Below are 7,717 nucleotides of genomic sequence, written 5' to 3' on the forward strand. Positions count from 1 at the left end.
GCAAAACTGAGTTTAGTACAGGGGAAAAAAGTGGACATTCAATAAAATAGATTTCCATGTATTCCTGAGGAATAAGCCAGATCTAAACAAACAAAAAAAATTGAAGTCCAAACATGAGACACAAGAAAAGTCCAAAAAGGTAAATAAGAAAGAGAAATTTTAAGGGAATAATTAAGCTCAAAATATGTATATGTGTACATGGAAAGAGAATTTCTGTAATTCTATAATCCTGTAATTTATGTAATTCTCAAAAATTACTCTTAGTAATAGAGAAGTTAGAAGGAAGTTACTCAGAAAGAAAGTGGAGAGGTAAGTTGATTATGGTGATATGATGTATAAGATGATATATTATGATATGATGCATATGCAAATGTGATTATATGGAATGATATATATGTATGATATATGTATACATATGAATGACATATAAAAATCAATGAAAAGCTGAAAGAGAGGGTTGCACTGAGAGAAAAGAGAAGGAAGAGAGAGAATAGGTAAATTATATAACATTAAAAAGGCATGAAAAATCAATAGAGAGATGGGAGGATAAGGTTGATGATGGTTGACAAAAAGCAAAATACGGGCAAGGAGGCATAGAGGGAAAGGGAATAGAGAAGGATCCAAAGGGGATAATATGATAGAGGGAAATACAAAGTTAGTAATCATAATGCTAAATATGAATGGGATAAAATCACCCATTAAATGGAATTAGATAGCAGAGTGGATTAAAAACCAGAATTCTACTATATGTTATTAACAAGAAACACATTTGAGGCAAGTTGACATGCACAGATTAAAGGTAAAAGGGTGGAGCAGAATTTATTATGCACTGATGCCCTAATTGGAAACTAAGTAATCTAACTGTTCAAAACAGGTGGGTCAAAAAAGAAATCATAGAAATAATTATAGACTTCATAAAAGAGAATGAGAATGAGGAAACATCATATCGAAACCTATGGGGTACAGCTAAAGCAATAGCCAGGGGGAAATTTATATCTGTCAGTGCCAATACCAACAAAATATAGAGAGAGGAGGCCAATGAATTATTGATCATAATTTAAAATATTAGAAAAAGAATACATTAAAAATGCCCGGATAAAAACTAAATTGGAAATTCTAAAAATTAAAGAAGAAATTAATAAATTTGAAAGTAAAAGAACTAGTGAACTAGTAAATAAGACTAGGAGCTGGTACTTTGAGAAAACTAATAAAATAGATAAAGTATTGGTAATCTAATAAAAAATGTAAGAAGAGAGTTAACAGTATCAAAGATGAAAAGGGTTATCTCACCTCTAATGAAGAGGAAATTAAGGTAATTATTAAGAACAATTTTGCTCAATTATACAGCAATAAATATGGTAATGCAGGTGAGATGTAGGTGACAGGTGAATATTTACAAAAATAGAGATTGCCTAGATTAACAAAAGATGAAATAGAATACTTAAATATTCCTACCTCAGAAAAAAAATTAACAAGCCATTAAGGAACTCCCTAAAAATTTCCCAAGGTCAGATGGATTTACTAGGGAATTCTATTAAACATTAAAAGAACAACAAATCCCAATGCTATACAAATTATTTAACAAAATAAGCAAAGAAGGAGTTTTAACAAATTCCTTTTATGACCCAAATGTGGTACTAATTCCAAAGTCAGGAAGAACAAACACAGAGAAAGAAAACTACAGACCAATTTCCTTAATGAATATAGATGCAAAAATCTTAAATAGTGGGGGCAGCTGTGTAGCTCAGTGGATTGAGAGTCAAGCCTAGAGATGGGAGGTCCTAGATTCAAATCCTGCCTCAGACACTTCTAAGCTGTGTGATCCTGGGCAAGTCACTTGATCCCCATTGCCCGCCCTTACCACTCTTCCATCAAGGAGCCAATACACAGAAGTTAAGGGATTAAAAAGAAATCTTAAATAGAATACTAGCAAAAAGACTCCAGCAAGTGTCTACAAGGATTATTCACTATGATCAGGTGAGATTTATACCAGGAATGCAAGGATGGATCAATATTAGGAAAACAATTCACATAATTCACCATATCTATAATCAAACCAACAGAAATCACAAGATTATCTCAATAGATGTAGAAAGAGCCTTTGACAAAATACAACACACATTCCTATAGAAAACACAAGACAGTATAGGAATAGAAGGTCAATTCCTCAAAATAATAAACAGTATATATTTAAAGCCATCAGCAAGTATCATCTACAATGGGGACAAGTTAGAAACCTTCCCAATAAGATCAAGAGTGAAGCAAAGATGCCCATTATCACTTTTTATTCAATATTGTACTAAAAATGCTACCAGTAGCAATTAGACAATAAAAAGAAATTGAAGGAGTTAACATAGAGAGTGAGAAGACTAAACTATGACTCTTTGTAGATGTTATGATGCTATACTTAAAAAACTCCAGAAAATCAACCAAAAGGCCGGTGGAAATAATCAACAAGTTTAGTCAAGTTGCAGGGTACAAAATAAACCCACAGAAAGCATCAGCATTTCAATATATTTCCAATAACACTCAGCAACAGGAGTTAGAAAGAGAAACTCCATTTAAAATCACACTAGACAACATAAAATATTTAGGAATCTATCTGCAAAGACAAACACAGGAATTATATGAACACAACTACAAAGCACTTTCCACACAATTAAAACTAGATCAAGACTTCTGGGTTAAGATGCCTACAGAATAGACTCAGAATAGTCGCAGGAGAGTCTACTCCCCTCACCACCAACTATACATGATACATCAAAAAGTCAAAAAAACAAATCCAGATGAAAGAGGGGACTCCACAATTGAGCACAGCATCAAAGGTACGTGGGATTTGGGCATTTCCATGCTATAAGGGGATGAAAAGGGTCCTACCAAAATGCTAGCTGATCAACCCTCCCCCACCCCACCTACAGTGCCAGATCCAGAGCCAGTGCACCAGAATTACAGCAAGCATCCAGCAATCTGTAGGGTCTTGGCAGCTGACTAAAAGCACCAGGAGCCTACATCTGAAAGCAGCTAGACCTGAGACCCCAGGAGGCTAAAGTGCGCGGCCCTTGGTCATGTAGGTAGAGTAGAGAGGGGAGACAGACAGAAGCAGCAAGGAGACTACTAGAAAAATAGCTTCAGGCAAAAAATGTTCCATAGCTCCATACACAGGGAGCCTGCCCTTCTCCCTCAACCTTCTTGCTGAGAAGGAAAATCAGCATAGAGATGGCAAGCAGTACCCAAGAAATAACCTTCAGAGATAACAAGAGAAAGGCAGTAACTCTGGGTAACTTTTACATAGAAAAAATCCAGATGGCAGAGGAGAACCAACAAGTAAACACATCCAAACTTTTCCCCAAAACTGGAAATTGGTCACAAGTTCTTGAAGAATTCAAATCTGAGCTCATGACAAAGGTGGAAGAGATCTGTCAAGAAAAGTGGGAAATAGTTCAAAAAGAAAATAACAATGTAAAAGACAAAATTTCGCACTTGGAAATTGAGGTCCAGAAATGAAATGAAATAATAAGTCAATTGAAGACCAGAAATGACCTGCTGGAAGTTATGAAAACCAGGATAGACCAAATAGAAAAGGAAAATCAAATGATTATAACAGAAAACCAGTCTTTAAAGACCAGAATTGGGCAAGTAGAAGCCAATGATCTTGCAAGACAGCAAGAATTAATAAAGCAAAGTCAAAAGAGTGACAAAATAGAAGGAAACATAAAATATCACACTGAGAAAATTAATGACCTTGAAAACAGGTCTAGAAGAGACAATTTGAGGATCATTGGTTTACCAGAAAACTCAGAAATTAACAGGAATTTGAACATCATAACACAAGAAATTATCCAAGAAAACTAACCTGAAGTTTCTAAACAAGAGGGCAAAATAGACATTGAAAAAATCCAAAGATCATCCTCTATACTAAATGTACTCAAAAGACAATACCCAGGAATATAATTGTCAAATTCAAAAGCTTCCAAGCTAAGGAGAAAATTTCACAAGAAGTCAGAAAGAGACAATACAGATATCAAGGAGCACCAATTAGGATTACACAGGATCTGACAGCCTCCATACTAAAAGACTGCAAGGCTTAGAATATGATATTCAGAAAGGCAAGAGAATTGGGTCTACAACCAAAGGTCACCTACCCTGACTATATATACTGACTCTGTACTTTCAGGGCAAAGTATAGACATTCAACAAAATAGAATATTTCCAAATATTTGTAAAGAAAAGACCAGAAAGTTTGGTAAAAGTGGAAAGTTTGATAGCCAACCACAAAAATCAAGAGACACATGAAAAGGTAAATAAGAAAGAGATGGGAAAGAAAATAAAAATTTCTTTCAATTTGCTTCTTTAAGGGCTTCAATAAAATCAAATTACTTGTATTCCTATATGGAAAAAATGACATGTGTAACTCTCAACAATCGTACTCATTATTATAGTAATTAGAAGAATTATTCATAGGGAGAGGCTGGGGTGCTAAATGGCCTAAGACAATATGCAAAAAAGAAAAGAGGGTGAATAGAAGATGGCAAAAAGAGAAACTTGAAGGAATAAGAAAAATAGGATAATCTATACCACACAAAGAGGCTCATGGGAAGAGGAGGTGATGAATACTATTGTAAGAAGGGGAGGAAGAGAGTGTTAATAGGTAATACTTAAACCTTCCTCTCAGTGGAATCAATTCTGAGAAGGAAGAGCAGCTAGATCCATTGGGATATTGAATTCTATCTTACCCTATGGGGAAAGTCAGAAGGGAAAAACCAAGATGGATAGTGGGGCAGGGAGTTGAAAAAGGGAGGAAAAGAGAGGAGGGAGGGAATTGGAATTTAATAGACTCTAAAAATATAAAAAGAGGGGCACAGAAAGGAATCGAGAAGAAGAGGAAATATACTGAGGTTGGGGATAGGGGGTGCTGATTAAAAGCAAACCACTGCTTTAAAAGGAAATAACGAAAGAAGAAAGGGCTAAGCTAAGAGAGGAATTTAAAATCTATTGGGCTTCAAACGAAAAAAAGAAGGCAGGAATTGCAATCATGATATCTGACAAAGCTAAAGTAAAAATACATCTGATTGAAAGAGATAGGGAAGGTAATTTAGATCCTGATAAAAGGCAGTATAGACAATGAGGAAATATCAGTATTCAATATGTATACACCAAATAGTATAGCATCCAAATTTCTAAAGGAGAAATTGGTAGAGCTCAAGGAGGAAGTAGATAATAGAACTATACTAGTGGGTGACCTGAACCTTCCTCTAATACATCTAAATAAATCAAACCAACAATAAATAAGAAAGAGGTAAGAGATGTGAATGAAATCTTTAAAAAATTAGAATTAATAAATATGTTGAGAAAAATAAATAGGGACAAAAAGAAACATGCCTTCTTTTCAGCAGCACATGGTACATTCACAAAGATGAATCATGTTCTAGGACATAAAAACATAACAAACAAATGCAAAAAAAGCAGAAATGATGTATGCAACCTTTCCATATCATAATGCAATCAAAATAGCTATTAGCAAGAGTACAGTGAAAGCAAAAGAACTATTGCATTGATAAATAAGACTAGAAGCTGGTACTTTGAACAAAACAAATAAAATAGACAAAGTACTGGTCAATATAATAAAAAACGGAAAGAAGAAAAACAAATTACTAGTATCAAAGATGAAAAGGGAGACCTCATCGCTAATGAAGAAGGAATTAAGGCAATCATTAAAAACTATTTTGTCCAATTATATGGCAATAAATATGGCAATCTAGGAGATATGGGTGAATATTTACAAAAAAATATAAATTGTCTAGATTAAGAATGGAAGAAATAGAATATTTAAATAATCTCATATCAGTAAAAGAAATTGAACAAGCCATCAAAGAACTCCCTAAGAAAACATTTCTAGGACCTCATGGATTCACAAGTGAATTCTACCAAATATTCAAAGAACAACTAATCCCAATACTATGGAAACTATTTGACATAATAAGCAAGAAGGAATTTTAACAAATTCCTTTTATGACACTAATATGGTATTGATTCCAAAAGCAGGCAGACCAAAAACAGAGAAAGAAAACTACAGACTAATCTCCTTAATGAACATAGAAGCAAAAATGTTAAATAGAATACTAGCAAAAAGACTCCAGCAAGTGATCATGAGGATTAATGGACTTCTATACTAGCAGCCATGCAATGATCCAAGACATTTCTGAAGGACTTATTAGAAATAACACTATCAACATCCACATAACAACTCTGGGAATATAAATACAGAAGAAAAATAGCTTCTTGATCACATAGTTCAATGGGATATGATTGGGGATGTAGACTCTAAATGATCACTGTAGTGCAAATATCAATAATATGGAAATAGGTCTTGATCAATGACACATGTGGAATTGTGTCTTGGGTGCAGGAGGGGGGTGAAGGGAAAGAGGGAAAGAACATGCATCATGTAACTGTGGAAAAATTTTCTTAATTAATCAATTAAATAAAATCTCAAAATAATTAATTAATTGATTGATTGAAAAACACCTATGTGTCAAGGGCGGGGAAACTATATCGTACTGGCTAACCAACAGAAAGGTGGATCAATGGTGTAAATGACATCAGCACATCAGTGTTCAATAAGCCCAACAACCCTAGCTTTGGGGAGGAGAACTCACTATTTGACAAAAGCTGCTGGGAAAATTGGAAAATAGTTTGGGAAAAATTAGATTTAGATCAACATCTTATACCCTATGCCAAGATAATTCAAAATTGATAAATGACTTAAATATAAAAAGTGAAACTATAAATAAATTAGGTGAACATAGAATAGTATACCTGTCAAATTTGTGGGAAAGGGAGGAATTTAAGAACAAGGAAGAGATAGAGAACATTACAAAATTTTAAATGAATGATTTTGATTATATCAAATTAAAAAATTTTGTACAAACAAAACCAATGTAACCAAAATTACAAGAAAAGCAGCAAATTGAGAAAACATTTTTATAACAAAACTTTCTGGCAAAGGTTTAATTTCCCAAATATATAAGGAACAAAATGAAATTTACAAAAAATCAACCCAATCCACAAATGTTAAGGGGCATGAATAAGCAGTTTTTACACAATGAAACCTAAACTATCAATAAGTGCATGAAAAAGTGTTCTAAATCCCTCCTGATTAGAGAAATGCAAATTAAAACATCTCTAAAGCAGACTGGCCTATATGGCAGGAAAGGAAAGTGATAAATGTTGGAGGGGATGTGGCAAAATTTGGACATTATTACACTACTGACGGAGTTGTGAAGTTGTCCAACCATTCTGGAGGGCAATTTGGAACTATGTGCAAAAGGCTTTAAATTAATGCATACGCTTTGACCCAGCCATACCACTGTTGTGTTTGTACTCCAAAGAGTTAATAAGGTAAAAGATTTGTACAAAAATATTTATAGCCACACTCTTTGTGATGACAAAAAATTGAAAATTAAGGGGATGTCCATTGATTGGGAAATGGCTAAACAAATTCTGGTAATTGATGGTGATTGTGATGGAATCTGATGGTGGTGAAAGGAATAATGAATTGGAGGAATTTCAGGTGAATGGGAAAGACCTCCAGAAATTAATGCAGAGTGAAAGGAGAAGAAACAGGAGAACGTTGTACACAGACACTGACATATTATGGCACAATCAAATGTAATAGTCTTTTCTAGTAGCAGCAATGCAATGACATGATAATCCAGAC

This window comes from Gracilinanus agilis, chromosome 1 (genome assembly GCF_016433145.1).
Source record: "Gracilinanus agilis isolate LMUSP501 chromosome 1, AgileGrace, whole genome shotgun sequence".
Lineage (NCBI taxonomy): Eukaryota > Metazoa > Chordata > Mammalia > Didelphimorphia > Didelphidae > Gracilinanus > Gracilinanus agilis.